The 17,060-nt window shown below is 44.0% G+C and overlaps 1 protein-coding gene across 2 annotated transcripts in view; it reads right to left on the bottom strand.

Annotated features, from left to right (window-relative positions):
- Positions 1-17,060, bottom strand: part of MPV17L2 (MPV17 mitochondrial inner membrane protein like 2) — a 100,699-nt gene that overhangs the window by 20,688 nt on the left and 62,951 nt on the right. Inside the window, exon 6 of one of the 2 annotated variants that reach the window (XR_011303899.1) lies at positions 5,277-5,368. The exons of the other annotated variant lie outside the window; for it this stretch is intronic. The gene's annotated coding sequence lies outside the window, so the exon portion shown is untranslated. The remainder of the gene's footprint in view (positions 1-5,276; positions 5,369-17,060) is intronic. 2 annotated transcript variants of the gene reach the window in all.

Genomic DNA, 17,060 nt, shown 5'->3' with positions numbered 1-17,060 from the left:
AAGAATAAACCTAAATGGGTCCTCATCATCACCCATTGTGCACTGCATTAAAGAATGTAAGTCAGCGGTATCTGGTTACATCCTTCGTAGGGCAGCCCATATCCTTGCCTCATCAAAGGCCGCTCCATCATGTTCATTATTTGCAAGACTTACTCTAGCCCTTGCCCATATGTCCCCAGTCTGGTCCCCAGCTATGGTGACCAGTAAACGCTTAAAGCCTCCTACTGCTAAGGCCACCTATGCGGTTTGTTTTTCAAATTCATAAGCTCTGTCAATAAACTGGGGGAGAGCTTTAGTCAAATAATTTTTGTCCTGTGTTATATCTACTTCTTTATGTATTAGATGCATCAGCGTAGCTATTTTGTTTTCTACCCCTTTAGTATTCTTCTGATGTTGAACTACCATGATTAAATCTGGTCTATTTCTTGGTCTGTCCCGCCCCACTGCCTCTTGTGGCAGGGACGCGTTTCTCACTGCCTCCTCTTCTTGATCTCCTTCTTGCCCTGCCTCTTCATTATTTCTACCACCTTGATCTTCCCATTCATTTTCCCTTGCATGTTTCTACTTCTTGTTCCAGGACCATCGATACCCTCACCCCATCATCTTTTTCAACACAAACATTTCTTATTGCCCCAGGGTTAAACCTAAACAAAAAAATCTCCTGACTTCCAATATCCTGTTTTCTGAACCGGTACCCTTATTTCTGGTGATACTACTTCAGGTTCTTGTAACCTGACCAACCTTTGCTGCAATGCTCTGAACTCGATGTCTAGCTCTACTTGTGGACCCTCTGGGTACACCAAGGCTACGGGCATATTAGAGCTTGTGGATGGGTTATATGGAGGTGCAAAAGCTCTCGAGTCCCCCCCCTCCTAGTTGCTAATCCTGTTGACACCCACTCTAACACTGGAGGGTTATAGATAGGGTTTTTATACCCTACTGCAGGTTTAGGTGTTAGAGTATATCCCCTTACATTGGATCTCTTTTTCACCTTCCTGATCTTCGATATCCTCAACTAATTGACATATATCTAGAATCTCTTCTCTTTTTTTGTACTTGTTCCACTCATATATTGCGGCTACAAAGATGGACATTTTTTCTAGCATGTTTCTATTATGGGAGCCTTGCTCTGGCCAGGAGCAGGACGTCCCCCCTTCCTTTGTTTCTACTATAAATTGTTTATTTGTTCTGTTACAACACAGTGGCAGAACCCTATGCATGCATTTTATAGAAGTTTCTTCCTCCATAATGTTGCGCACGTCCCTAATGCTCAACTTAAAACCCTATTGTTATGCATGCTTTTTTGCACAAAAATACAGATCAACCCACATTTTCTTCCCCACCCTCTTTGACACTTTCTCCACTTTGATTTCACACATACACACCGCGACTCATCCACCTTCCTTCCTTCTTAACCACAAAAGACAGCAAGAGAAAATATACAAAAAATAATTGACTAACATCCAGGCCCATTCCTTATACCAAGCCACTACTTTTGTATTACCACTTCTTGCTTTTATCGTCATAAGAAGAATAATGTGTGGTACTACCTTCTCAACTTGTTATGACTGAGGATCCCTTACCTCCGAGTCCTTATAAACTGGGGATCCCTTTAATCTCAGTATTTTATAATATATGCTGATGTTCCTTTTCCATTATAAAAAGTAGAAAAACTGAAATACGCAATATTTCAATACATGACCCACTTTTTATCCAATCTACTCCTTTACACATCACCTGAAATCCAATCCATCCCATCCCATCCAATCCAATCTTATTCCTCATCACCAAAACTCCTATTTCATACTGCATCACCAACACTACATCACCAAAAGTCCTATGCCATATTACATCACCAAGTCCCATATCATCTATTCCATTGACCTCTTACAACATCCACATCACCATAATACCTTTCACATCACCGTAATTCCACACATACATGTTCCCATTTTGTTATCACTTGCAAGTGTATACTCACATGGGCGTTGTTCACTCGTTTCCTCCGTTCCAAAGTCCCATGATGGCCCGTCTTTCTGGAGCCACGCCTTGCTTCAGTGAGCGGACTGTATTTCTTTTAAAATGGCTTCTACTAAAACTGCTCAGGAGACACATGTTTTTTTGATTTAGGGGACCTCCACTATAGTTGGGTGTGGCTGCCTTGACCTGGGGCTTCGCAAAGTATGGGGGAAGACTGAGGTCACGTCAAGGGGTCACCACTGAAAGGTAGGCAATAATTGTACCCCTTAAATACATTGGGGTACCCCTGATCACGCTGAAACCAGAGTAAATGCACCCCTCTAGGGAATTAAGGCCATGAGCCTATCTTGCAAGAGATAAACTTTAATCTTTACAAAGATGAGGATTTGGGGAATAGCATAGGACTCCGTCATTCTGGCCAGCATTCTGTCTTCCTTGGCTGGCTCCCAGGTCCTGAAGATTGGTACTGGGCCTGGGGCTTAAATACTCTTTACTTGGTTACTGGATACCGGCAGAGCTCATCCAAAACTGTTCTTCTTGCCATACAAGGGATGCTGTATTCGCCAGTGTTGCATGGCCAGGTTTACATTTAGACCAACCTACATTAACATAGTGCTGCATCTGCAGGAATACATTGTGCTCTTACTTAGCATCATTTGCTATGTTATAAACATTCATATATAAACACATCTTCCAGCCATTCCCCAAACTCTTCATTCAATTAAATGTTATTTTATATTTCATCTGGTCCAGTAATTCCTACAAAAGAAAACCCATTTTCCCCATAGTATTCTGTATGTCATGCTGAATCTTTTTTAGTCTCAATTGATTTGTGATGGACAGGAACACCTGCTGAGTTACCTCGTGCTTTCTGCTAGAGCTAGCCGGGCCCCACGCAATGCATTTAGTCTATTTTCAGCACAAGCTGCAGTCCTTCTGGCAAAGATCCTGCTTTGAGATTTGATTTTAAAACTACACAGAACAACATTTACACAGGTTTTCAACTAATGGTTATTTGCACCTTATATTTTAAATACTACTTATCTTTATTTAGTGACAGGCCACGCCTCTGTGAGATTATATTTGCATGATAAAAGCTCTCAGTGCTATAGTGCTTAGAGAACTCTTGCCTCATTGTAAAGCGCTTGAGGGGTGCAGGAAGGCGCTAGCTCCTCCCCAACACGTCAAACCTCTGTTGACCGAATGAGGCAGTTCACTCGCCAGTACTCTTGTCTGTATAGGCTTGGGGACAACTGAGATTTGTTTGTAAAAGCTGCAGTATTGGCTGGAAATTCTTCTGGGAAATAGGTTTGGAATTGCTGATAGGCTTTGGCATTGAGGCATCTTTTACTTCTCACAGCCTTTGGGCTGGAATTGTCATAGCGGAAGGGTGACAGAATTAAGAAAGAAAACCTGTTAGGTGGGGTTCTATATCCCCACACTAGAAATAGGTGTTTAGGCCTCTACAGGTTTCATACATTTTACAGATTTCTAAATGGATCCTATGGAATTTACGAACTTATGTACTTTGATGAACTTCCGATTTCAATTGATAATTTGATCCACATTTAGTTTAAATCATGATGAACTTGAAGCAAGTTGGGGTGCTGTTGTATGAACTGTTTCATGTACTAATTGTTTTATGAGCAAGTTGTTTTACATAGGATTTATCCTTTATTTATCGGTTGTTTATTTGTAATTATATTTAGATTTTTTGATTCTGTGTTTTGTGTAAAGTTCTAGATTGAACTAAATTTCAATGAAGAATTGTTATTATTAATTGCTGATGGATGTTTTGAACATTTAAGGAGAAAAATATGATACCAGTGACAGAGTGGTCTGGCACCACGTGGGTGCTCAATCAAAGGTCTCTGTAAGGTATCCAGCCAAGAAGTGTCAGAAACGAAAGTAAGAACATTGTGTGAAGTGAATCAAAGTGGTCCTGCGACGGTTTAAGCAAAACCTATACATTCCAATTCGATTTTTGATATCAAGAGGAAAACATAGAAAGTGAGATTAAATGGTCCGAGTGAGACCAATTATGAACATTGTTTAAAGGGCTCTGAGCCCGAACAAGCGAGATCCATGGTCCGAGCTCGATCGAGGGAGACCAATTGTGAATATTCTGGTAAAAATTGGGGTACGAGCATAAAGGAGGGAGAACCACGATGAACACTGAAAGCGAGAACTTGTGAATGTGAAATTGTGATAAGCAAGGAACTGTGGTTCTCGTTTGTTAGGACAGGACCTCTGCAGTAAGAGACTGTTATTGGAAAATACGCTTTGGCAGAAGGCGCCGATACCCATGCTTTGAACTGTATCCTCATGGCAGAAAAGCCAGAGTGTGTGCAAAGCTCGAACGTGCCGCCTCACCCTGTGCTGAAAACATGGAGAAGGGAAGTCAACTGTTCTACTTCCTGACATATTATTTCTTGAACACATCATTTTGCATACACTATTGTCTCGCATCATTTTGTATTTAGAAGTAAGAATTGGCAATATGTTTATTAGTATAGGCCCTTTTATTTTCACAGTGTCGACTAGGACTGCATTATTATTTGATGATTGTTGCTTTCTCTCACCCTTAGATTTAGGTTTAGATAGGCTTTCAACCAACCCATTGAAGTTCAATAAACACCCTTGAACTGTGATCACTAGTGTCTGTCTTAACTGTTTGATAAAAATATAGAAAAAGGCAAACCCCCAGAAGACAACCACTTCTGAGGGAAGTAGTCTTTCTACCTTGTGATTCGAGGGATATGTAAACAAAAATATATAGAGCAACAAGTAAAACCCACAAGTCTACAAGGTTTACAAAAAATATATATCAAATTTTATTCATAAAAAAACATAAAAATCAAACATTTATAAAAAAGACAAAGTGCTTGTGACAAAGAAACCTCAATTGCAACAATTCAATTCTGAGGTCAAAATGACTTCGGTATCCTACACCCCTCTATAAACATGAACATGTAAAGATGGAAACTGATCCAAAACCGGATCTCAATGCGAAAAACAAAGTACAATAAGTCACTAGTATACTGCCTCGACATGTTTCAGTTCTTAATCTTGCATATAGAACTTTCTTCAGAAGGAAAAATCTCAATTCGTCACTTCAACCTCGACATTAATTTTTAAGAACATCTGTACTGGAATGTGACCATGATGCTGCACTTCAGATTTGGATATACTGTTGGTGAACACAATAAAAACACAAAAGGCAAAATCAGCCCATTGCTTACTTTAAAAAGACAGTATAAATATGCCTAGCACGAGGGGCAGAAAACATTCTTTACCTCGTGTGTGAGTGGGTGAAGTCTTCAGAAGGCGCTGGAGTTAAATGTACTGCCAGTTCCGACCCTTCCCAAGATTAATTTGGAATGGTTATCTGTAAAAATACACAGATTTAATATCAGACTTCTTCACAAGAGCCCATTATCTCTTAATCATCAAAACTCCAACCTCTTTAGAATGCCTCGCTTAACCAATCATTATTTGATAAAAAGACATATTAACACCGACACATCTCTCTCGAGTTCTGTTCCTAAATGGAATTTAGCCTTTAGCTCTACCTGTTGGCCATTACACACCTCACATTATTATTATCACATACAACCCAAATGTGGCCTTTTTTACGATCAATACAGTCTTCATTCCGCGGCTCCATTAGCACAATTACTAATGTCAAGGATTGGGGACATACGGACAACTAGCCCCTCTTTCTGTTCTCCACACAGTGTTTAGGCACTCGAAATGTGCTTACCTAAAGACTTTTTAAGGGCCTCACATCCCGCGCAGATCCGCTAAATGCATGTTCTGGGACCAGGCTACTCGCTCAAATGTCACCGGATCCTAAAGCCAAGTCGGCACCTCTCCGCATCTAGAAACGAGTCGTCCGGTTTATCACATGACCGTTATCATTCTCTCTAACCCTGGGCAGTGAACTAAAACTTCACACCAAACTCAAGCGACTCACCAGACCAGGGAGCTTTACTGTATTATTCGGTCCGCGATCTGAGGAATTCTTTTCCGTGCTCTGGAAATTTTCTACGGTGGTCCTTCCTTCGCTCTCGAGTCCACTGTGGTTAAATTTCGCATTTCCTCCCCATTGACACTTGCAGGCGCCATCTTATTGGCAACAATTTGAAGACGTTCCAGAGTCCAGGTAAAAAAACGCTACAGTCCCCTTGCTATGTTTAATTATTATGAGCCGGCCGACTGACTAGGTTAGACAATGTCGGACGGAACCAGAATCCCCAGTTCTATTAAGAAGACTCCCCTCATGAGGGAAACACCTCCTCATGGACCAAAATGTATATATTCTCAACGCCAAGATTAAGAACCGTACTAATCCTCCAAACAGTTATCTAGCATTACTCGATAATATAAGACCAGATATCAAACACTTGAAGCATATCATTTCAACTTATGCCATTCAATAGAATCATTAAGCCCATGGAGATCACGCTGTGTCTTAAAAATTAGGCTTTTATTTTTAACACTTGGGTTGTCCCCTGTAACTACCAACAACACAGTCAACACAAAATTCTCTGCACCATGGTTTTTGTCCATAAAGTGCTTGGCCGTGGGTGCTTGCAGAACTTTGTTCTTTAGACAACTTTTATATTCCGTTATTCGGATTTTAATTATCCGATTTGTCTTACCAATGTAGTGTAGACCACAAGGACACACGATCATGTACACTACATATTCCGTGTTGCAGTTGGAAAAGGACTTCTGTGTCCATGGACACTCAAACCTACGTTCACTTCTTTGCTTTTCATAGTAAATTTACAAACTGAACAATGACCACATGGGTAATGCCCTACCACTGGGGGTAAACCCCATTGCTTTGTGATACTCATGGCTGGAACAGAAGGCACTTAATACCGACTTGAGCTCACACAGTTCCCTATTGATGTCGATTTTAGGCAAACAATGGCAACTCTGGGTTAGCTTTTGTTGTTCTTAACAATCTCCAGTGTTTGGAGACAATGTTTCGAATGGCTAAACTGTGCTGAGTAAATTTATTCACGCAAACCATTCTTTCGTCCAAAGGTTTTTTGGGTTTTTCTTCCAAGAGGGCTTCCCTATTGTTATTAAAGGCACGTTTTGCCACCTTTTTAATCAATTTTCTGGGGTACCCCCTCCTCTTAAATTTGGATTTCAGATGGTGTGCTTCTTCCTCATAAGCTTCTTTAGTTGAACTGTTCCGTTGAAGTCTGAGGAATTGCCCATAGGGCAAGTTATCCCTCAGGTGTTTTATATGGTGAGAATGATAATGTAAAAGAATTCTTCTCTGTACTCTTGTGAAATGGCTATACCAGGATAGTACCGTTCATATGGTACAACATGAGATCCAGAAAGTCACTGTTTGATACTGTTTGATACCATGCTTTCTTTATAATAATAAGGGCTCGGAGGATCGGACACCCGGCCATGGTCTGCAAACAACTAAGAAAGGTCCACCCCACAGTTAACCCAGCGAAATGTGACGTGGATTAATTTTCAATGAAATAACTTGGGTTCCAGGTGTGGAATAGATTGATGCTGCCCCATCAAAGCAAGGTGGAGGCCGTACAGTGTCCCTTGCCCCATGACGTAATCTGGGGCCAGGAAGCTCAAACAGCCTTTGGAAAACTAAAAGCCCAACTTATTAGGAACCCAGTGCCGACCATACTCCACTTTCCATGAGAATTCTTACTCCAGACCAATGCCTTCTAAGGAGGGCTGAGGGCAGTCATATCTAAGCTCTAAGGTGGGGGATGAGAATCCTAGCCTGTACATCCGCCATAAACTCTTTGTAGGGAGAAAAACTATCCAGCAGTAAAACTAGAATGTCTGGTTACAAAGTAGGCCATAATACTATACTACTCTCTGACTGGTTGCTGGTTCAAAATAATTACTGACCATGCCCCTTTGGTATGGATGGCCCGGACCAATTCCTTGCAGCCTGAGATGGTCCCTGGCCCTTTCATCATACTCATTCACAGTAGAGCACAGGGTTGCCAAGTAACAATCAAATGTAGACTTGCTTTCCTGGAACTGCCAGGAAGCTAGACGCCCCGGGGAAGAAGAGGGCCCCATAGATTAGGGGAGGGACCTAGTTTCTTATCCCCTACCCATTTGCCTGGATACAAGTTTGAGCATGAAATAACAGCCAACTATTGGCCAGTGTTTGAATAGTTAATAATGGCAGGAATAGGCTGGTGAAGTATGGAAAGGACGGTATACGGCTAAACAGGCTTCAAAGAGTGCCAGTGGATGCCTGATGCTGCATTGGCAAATAGGTGTAGCCCCTCGTTTTCCAGGTGTTCCTGTCGACTATAGATTGTCCCTCTGAGATAAAGTATCATAAGCGCTCTACATATACTCATGTCTTTGATGAGGAGACATGGGCCAAGAAAAGGGCTATGCTTAAAGCAGCAAGGGACTTGGGGAGCAGAAGACTGGAGTTAGAGGGTTATAAAGCAAAACTGGATCATCTTAAGAGGGATTATAGGAAACGGTGTTAGTGCCGTAAAGCTCTCAGTTTCCAAAAAGATGGAAAGTTGATGTTTGGGGCACTGAGAAATAATAACTCAAGCAATTTTGGGGCACTCCTGAACCAACCAGGACCCCCTCAAATCAGTCTACAAGGCAATGTGGTTGCAGAAGCAAGGTGGTGTAACCACTTCAATCTCTTGTACAAAAGGGTGCCCACAAAGTCCCAATTTAAGTTCCCTAATACACACTGGGTGCTAGATAACAGAATTTAATAGCTGAATTGAATGGTGGGTCCTCGGCTTCCTGGGCGGCACGGCCGAATGGCCTGACCCACCTGGTCCTTTAGGGAAATATAGACCTATGGCCAGGACTTTTGGCTCTGCTCTTTAAGGAGAGAAGATTTTTCTTCTGATCTCTTTGGGGATCTATGTAAAAGAGAACGTCTTGCTGATAAGCACAGAGAAGTCAAAAGTACTGGTATTTAAACAACCTGGTAGAAGATTAACAGACTATCTGTGAAATGTGGGAGATTGTACGATTCCCGTAGTAAAGCAGGTGTTATATTTGGGATTTACATTACATAACTCCCCAAGAGTAAGCCAAATCGACCTGGATTTTAATGGAAAGACTTCCCAATTATAATCACAAATGAGGAAAGTCCAAGTGGCATTTAGCAAATTTTCCATATTGCCCCTGATCAACTTTCATATTACTAAAGTTATACCTGTCATTCTCTATGGCCTAGAGATGAAATCTTTGGCCTGGGAAATGAATTGGCCAAGACTGGAGGGTCGGATATGGGAGAAGGTTCTTGGCTTCACAATGGCAAGTATAGGCCCAAGATCTCAGTCCTTTGCAGAGTGGAAGCTCATTTTCCTATATCAATTGATCAGGGTACCACAGGCTAATTCACTCAGAGGACATTAAAATGCATTTAGAACAGCCATCTCCATTCCTGTCCAAACTGAAGCAGCTCGTTTTAAGGGTATTGGCGGAATGCGGCAATGATCTATACACACTCATGTTTAACCAGATGAGGGTTAAGAAAGCCATTGTACGAAAAGATTTGATCCGCACAATTGAAAGTATCTGTAAGCTGTCTTTAACTGGATCACTGTCCCCTTTTGATAAAAAGAGTGGCCTTCTTCCTAAATATTTGAGGTATTTTCCCAGCTGTAGTTTGCTTAAATCTGGTCCATACAGGTGAACTGCTGCCTTGTTTGGGTTGAAGTGGTGAAGTAATAAAATGCTGTCCTCATTGCAAGGTTGCTTGCCTGCAGTCCCTTAGACATGGTCTGATGGAATGTAGGGGGAGGTTAGAGTGAGGTACTTCCTACAGTTTGTGGAAAGCGAAGATAGATGGTCAGCGGATATGTATTGGAACAGGCAAATACTTGGACAAGAGACTTCATTGAACATACATGTTGTCCAAGTTTGCAGGCTTGTGGCGTAATGTAACTTTAAAATCCTTTGAGTAGAGGATTTCTTGCTACTTCAGTTGGGTCTGAAAGACTACAAATGTGTTTGTTTTACCAAAGAAGCGTGATTATTCATATTTTCTATGCATTTTTGTCTTTTCTTACATATTTTTTGTAACTGTGAAAAGTTGTTACATGGCTGTATGACAATTAAAAAAAGAAAGAAAAAAAAAAAGAATTGGTCAGTGTTTTCCCTCTTCCCTCCTAGGACCACAAGAACCGGAGTTCTGTGAAGTGAAGCCAGCAAAGTGCTGTTCACTGGCGAGAGAAACAGCAGCACACAGCGAGCAGACAGAGGGGTCTCTGCTACAGAGGAGCAACCAGAACGGCCAGCAGCAACCCTCTGAAAGAAGCGGGTATCAGCTCACTATACCAGGCCACCATCCAAGAACGTTGGAGGACCCTTGGTGGTAAAGTGGGCAGGTCTAACAATGAAATGTATGCTTTCTGTAATATGTAACCTAGACCTTAGCAGAGAAGGATGGCCCCGGGAACCAAATGGGTGACGGGACCAATGGGAGGATGAGTGACAGTAAGATGGCCATTCGCGAGACCCTTGTTGAAAATTCAAATGAAAACCCTTGAACTGCCTTCGAGACTTGGTGTGTTCTTGAAACCATCTCTGACAGATAGCTGATGATTCTGGATACGTAGCAAGGATGTGCAGGGAGTGACCAAGCAATCGAGATGAGGTAACCCGGGAGACTCCTGATCCATACATGAATGGTTTGCAAAAGTAGCAAGCTCGTAACAGTAGGCTGTCTGCTCTACCGGTCTCGCAGTTATGCAGTGCTCCTGCCTCTGAGGCTTTTAACCCACCTGGTCCAGTCAGGCCTTCTGCTCAAGAGAAGGCTGGGATCCACTGTTCCCATGTCACAGGGAAGGAACAATATACTCAAAACATATACAAGGTGCAACACAATTTCCTTTTGTGCAGCAAATAATCAATCCTGTTTCCCTTGGCATGAAAGAACAGCTCAACTAAACCAAGGGATTGAGGCGACCTGAAAGGTACTCCTTTGGATAAATCCATTCTCTTGGCTCCCACCGCCCCCTCTCTCTCTCTCTCTGAGAATCCCCTATCCTCCTGGCCAGTGGATTCCTTCAACTGAGGTCAGGATCCGAACTTAGAGTTGAACAAACATCAATAGGTTCTGAAGTATACCATCTAAAACATAAAAATTAATTTAATGGGAAAAACAAGTCAGGATGTAGAGTAGCTTCAGGTTTGTGTAAAGGATACTAAACTAAAAAAGGAACTAATGTTAACATCCAGTTGTTAACCTGAGCCACACAATCCTGGGTCATCTACACCCAGGAATTAGTCCTTCAGTTCACAAGCAGCCTCGGGTGGTTTTAGGTATGCCAGCACACCTCTTCATTTCAACTTCTTTCATAGGCACAGCAATGAACAATCCTCTGGTTCCTCATTGTCCTGCAAGGTACGCGTAAACAAGGCAAGGCCTGTAACACCCTCCCTCTTGCCCAGGGGATTCTGTAGCTTCTTTTACTGAACTGCAACTGTCATCTTCTTTACATAGGGGTACTTCTCGGTAGGATTTCCTTCCCTCCCTTTCACTCAACAGTGTAGGTGTCAGATTGAAGTAACTACGGCACCTCAGCCAAGTGCAATCCTCCTGGAATAAGGTCTGGGTAGGTTCTTCTGGTTAAGGTCATTTACTCTTATGGCATTGCTGCAGCCACCAGGATATGGGACAGCACACACAACAGGCGATTCTCACTATTGCACCCCTGCCAGCTACTGGGGGTATGGGACACGGCAGGCTCTTTCCTTTTCAATCCCTTGGCCACTTGAGCTTTCTTACAGTATATTCTACTTGCCTTAGTCACATGGGCAGGTTAGATTGGCAACCAGATTTTCTTTCTTAATTCTACTTTTTTTATCGCCAGCCTGTCACCACATTGAAATGCATTCCTAACTCCCTCAAACTCTGGTGACGTCTGCATTCTTTTATAGTCTGGCTTTGTAGACAATTGCTCTAATGATGGAGCTGACTGGTGGATCAGTTTCCCCATTTGATTTTGGTGTCTCCAATGGTTCAATCTCCTCCAAAGGTGTATGCCCCTTCTCAACATTTAGGGTTATGCTTGTTCGGATAATCTAATTCGGCCTCACCCAGGTCACCAGAGTCCAAGGTCTCAACAGCCTTTCTATTGGTACCAGACACTTGTGGCGAGGGGCTGTCCAGCATTCATTTAGGAAATTCTGCAAGTTTTGTCAAGGAATGCGCATCCATAGACTGTGCTTTGACCTGCTATTCCTTGTGGTCTTTGCCAGGCTTGGGTTGTGCACCTACAGTGTGCTTTGTGCTTACTACAGTCCCATTGTAGATCAGCGATTGAGGTCAAACTTGTTGTGGCAATTCCTCAAGGTACAGTCAGTCAGGTCAAATATACAAGAAGGTTGATTTTCTTTTGGTGATCTGCTGTCAAGCTGCTATACCTCATGTAACGGTAGACTTAAACACCCTGCCCTCAATGCTCATAATTCTTGTGTGCACGGATGAATACATAGCACAAGATGAAGGTCCAGTCAGGGAACTACGGATGCTTTGAAGATTCTCCATTAACTACCTTGAGACGTTGCATCATGGAGATGGTGGCTTCCTGGTCCTTGCATATGCGACTGGCACACACAGCAGTGCTTTAAATATTTAGAGCATGACGCTGGGCAGTATGCAGTAGAGCTTCCACTGTGTCTTTTCTTCTGGGTTAGATTGCAGTTAGATACTTCAAGGCTTGTCACAGAATTTGAGAAAGGAGTAGGTATAGATTTTCAATTTTTGGGAATCCTGAAAGGAGAGTGCCAATTCAGCCTCCCATCCAAATTATACATTCAAACTTTAACATAACCATCACACCCGACAGTTTCAGCTTCAAGCTTCTTGGCATACATTTGCGTCTTCCCCTCTCCCCCCACTTTAAATCGAGCTTCCACCTCAGTTCTTCAGACTTCTCTACTCTTGGGGTTAATCCCCTTCGCTGTTCTCGGGCGTGTCATATTCACTGGAATTGGTATGGGAGGATTCCGACAATGTAGCTACCATTTGTCTCCCTGCTATCCAAGGTCCCACTTCATTATCTTGCCCTCTGTTGGCTGCCTCATACCATACTACTGTCAGCGTCTGCCCATTTCAGGAGATCGTTCCACCATACCCCTAATCTGGGTCTATGGGCTGCTTTCCAGCTCATGGCTATTCTCCTTTTGGCCAGAACGTAGGCCAGGTCCTTGGGTTTGCATACGTGTTTCAAGTTGCGTGGTCTGGTAAATCATCCCCCTACCCCCCGAATCAGGCATGCCCACACAAATTCCACATCCAGCTTGATTCCCTTTTCAGATAGTCGTATCTTGATTTCCTCCCAGAATATTCCTACCTCTGGGCACGGCCAAAACATATGGATCATCCCCGGCATCCACCTCCCCTCACTTGGGGCATTTTTGTACTTCTGTGCTCCCAAATCTGGCGATCTTTCGAGGGGTCATGTACGCCCTATTGGCGACGTATAACTGAATCTGCTGTAGTCTCGCTTTCCTAGACAACTTTTTATATCTGAGCTCTTTCCCACTGCCCGTCTTGCATGGGTTCTCCCGCTTCCTCCTCCCAGTCCCGTCTCAATTGGAGCAGCTCCTTACCCACTCTAGACATCACCAGTTCATAAATCCAGGATATTTCATGCCCCCTTCCCCCTCCGAGATATCATACATAATTTCTTTGGCTGTGTCGGGTTGTTCTGCTAGTGCTATTTCGGACCACGTTTCCTTCACCCGTTTAACTATTCTAGTGTATGCAATATATTGCCCCGTATGTATCCCAGCTTCGTCCACTATTGTTTGGAAGTCCAGTGCCTTCCCCCTCTTGCCATATATCTCCCAAGGTCGATATGCCTACCGGCTCCCAGTGTTTCCAGATCCCTTTCCTCAGTTGCTAATCCACCCTGCATAGCGCCACAAGTTGTGCCTGCGGGGAGCATGGGACCGGGTTTCCCATAGCCCGGCATGCCTTGTGCCATGTCTTCCAGCAATCTCGATCACCCATGCATCTCTGGTTTGGGTAGCCATTTCAGTTCTTTTAGGAAGTAAGGGTCACATTCACCCCTCAGCAATCTAGATTCTGCTGTCTCGTCTTCCGACAGCCACCTAGCGACATATTGTAGCTGCCCTGCCAAGTGGTACATCTCCAAGTTCGGTAGGTTTATGCCCCCTCGGTCATACGTATTCTGTAACTTCCATAGGGCCACTGTTTCTGGAGTTGTGCCACAGGAAACCTCTGCATAAACTCTGGAGTTTAATAAAAAAGCTCTTGGGAAACATGTGTGGGATATTTACAAAAAAATGTAACCTAGGCAGGACCACCATCTTGAGCAAGGCCGCCCTCCACAACATGGCTAGGGGGAGCTTTGCCCAGAACCCCATGCTGTTCTTGATACCTTCTACTGCCCTTTCTGTGTTATATTTGTGCTCGTCTATGATCGTGTGGTGTATGTTAATCCCGAGGTATCTGAATATTCTGGTCTGCCAGGCTATCTGCAAGATAGGCAAATTCTCCTGTGGGACTCCTCTGTACCTTCCCAAGGGGAACATGCACGATTTTTTGGGGTTCACTGCTATACCCAAGAGAGTCACGTAGCGCTCCATCACCTCCAAAATGTATTGCAAATTTTCCTCTGGGTATCTCAAGTATAGCAGCATATCATCCGCATGCAATGATATCAAGTGCGGTCCCCTATTTCTTCGTACTGCTGTCTCAGACAGATCGCTAGTGGTTCTAGAGCAAGGATGTACAGCATCGGGGACCATGGACAAACCTGTCTCGTGCCTCTACCAAGTTGCCACTTGTCTGAAATTATCGCTCCCGTTTTGACCATGGCTGTTATGCTACATACCATTTTCACCCACCGCAGGTACCCTGGTCCAATCCTGTATTCTTTCAAGGCCGCCATCATCCAAGGCCACCTTACAGATTCGAAGGCCTTCACTGTATCTAGCGAGACTACCGCTATTTCACTTGGATTGCCCTCTGCCTGTTTTATGATATGGTGGAGCCTCCTGTGGTTATCGGATATGCTTCTGCCTGGGACATAACCGGTTTGACCAGGATGTACAAGTTTATTACCCGCTTGAGTCTATTCGCCAGCACAGACGTGAGGATTTTATGGTCCTGGTTTAGAATGGATAGAGGTCTGTACGACCCACGTTCTGTGCTTGGCTTGTCAGGTTTGAGGAGTGGAATAGTAACTGCCTCCCTCACAGATTCCGGCAGCCTCCCTTTCTTGAAGGCCTCCTTTAGCATTGCCAGTAGCGGGGGAAGCACTTCTTTTCTGTATGTTTTATAGAATTCGCTGGGGAGCCCGTCTGTCCCAGCGGCTTTGCTCGTTGGCAGATGTATTATCACTGTCTCCAATTCCTCTATTGTAGGTTCTCCCCGTCTTCCTCACTCAATTTAGGTAATCCTATGTCTTGTAGCGTCTCCTTGGTCTCCTGCTCTGCCGTCTCTCCTGCATTTTCATAGAGGCGTTTATAGAATCTAAGGAAACCCTCATTCACACCCTCCCGAGTATTCCAGACTTGACCCGCTTCTCCCATTATCTCTCTAATTGCCGATCTTGGTGCCTCGTTCTTGTATAGCCATGCAAGCAGCCTTCCTGGTTTGTCTCCCCCTGCATGTTGTCTTTCAATGTATTATTTATAATTCATATTGCATATCCTCTCCCAGAGCCCACAACATGCCAATTGTAATTGGCTCACACGTTCGGCATCCTCCTGTGAGGTGCCCCCTCTGTTCATGATTGCTTCGAGTTCCTTTTTTGTCTCCTGTAACTCTCACACTATACCCCCTTGGAGCCCTCTAGATTTAGATATGGCCGCCCCCCTTACTACCACCTTAAAGGCCACCCATAGGGTACCCTGTGACTCCACACTTCCAGTATTATATTAGAAGTACCCAATTATCTCCTTCCTTAGATCCTCTTGGAATGCGGTGTCGTGCAATGCCTCAGCTCTAGGCCTCCATGTTGGGATCCTGTCCCTGGGGGGCTGATGTCCCCACTCCAGGACCAGAGGGGAGTGGTCCGATAATATTCTCGCCTTATATTCTGAGCCTGTCATTTCCCCAACAAGTTCCGGTGTGACAAACATGTAATCCAGTCTCGTGTACAGGTTGTGTGGGGCGGCATAGTGAGAGTAGTGCCTGTCATTCGGGTGTTACTGCCTCCATATGTCTTCCAGCCTAAGTTTCTCAGCAGGGCTTGTAGCATTTTCACTGCGGGGATGGGCTTATCCAGTTTCGCGTCTGATCTGTCCATTTTGGTGTTCAGCGTGCAATTGAAATCCCCTCTCCATATAACCGCTCCTCCTATGTGGGGACTGACCTTACTACATAAAGTCTTGAAGTAGGCCATTGTATCTTGGTTGGGGTATATGTGTTTATGATACACAGTTCTCTGTTCTCTAGCAGCCCCTGAATCACTACCATCCTCCCATCTGGCTCCACCGTGGCCTGTTGCATCTGGAAGGGCACATGTGTTGCGACTCAAATGATTACTCCCCTAGCGTATGCCAAATGTGTTGCTCCTATGGTGGTCCCTCTCCACTTTCTTTACTACCTCTTGTTTTGCTTTAGTGAGGTGGGTTTCTTGCAATAAAGCTATGTCCACTTTTTTCCTTCTCAGGTACATCATTACCTTATTTTTCTTCAGGTAGTTATGGAGTCCTCCGACATTCCAGGTTACTATTCTAAGGTCTCCCATTATCATCTATATCCTGTCCCTTCTCCCACCCTCTTTGTCCTTCACTCCGAGTGTACTTGGCATGGATCAAGCGCAAAGGTGCATGGGTGCAAGCTCGTTCCCTAACAACTACCACTACAAACTCCCCAACTCCCCTCCCACACCCCCTCCCTTCCAGGCCCCAACTGTTGCCCAGCTCCATACCTGGCTCTCAGGCAAACCCGCATTTGGTCCAATCAAGCCGATACTAGGAACCCAGCAGGGGGTTACCGCACTATTGGTAACCCGACTAACCCATCTAGTGGGGTGTAAGTTTGGGTACTCGGTGTTCCCCGATCATATGCAGCGGCACCTTTTACCCGCCATCCT

This window comes from Ambystoma mexicanum, chromosome 1p (assembly GCF_040938575.1).
Source record: "Ambystoma mexicanum isolate Mex_15411 chromosome 1p, UKY_AmexF1_1, whole genome shotgun sequence".
NCBI classification, from domain to species: Eukaryota; Metazoa; Chordata; class Amphibia; order Caudata; family Ambystomatidae; genus Ambystoma; species Ambystoma mexicanum.
This window is presented reverse-complemented; position numbering and strand designations above follow the sequence as displayed.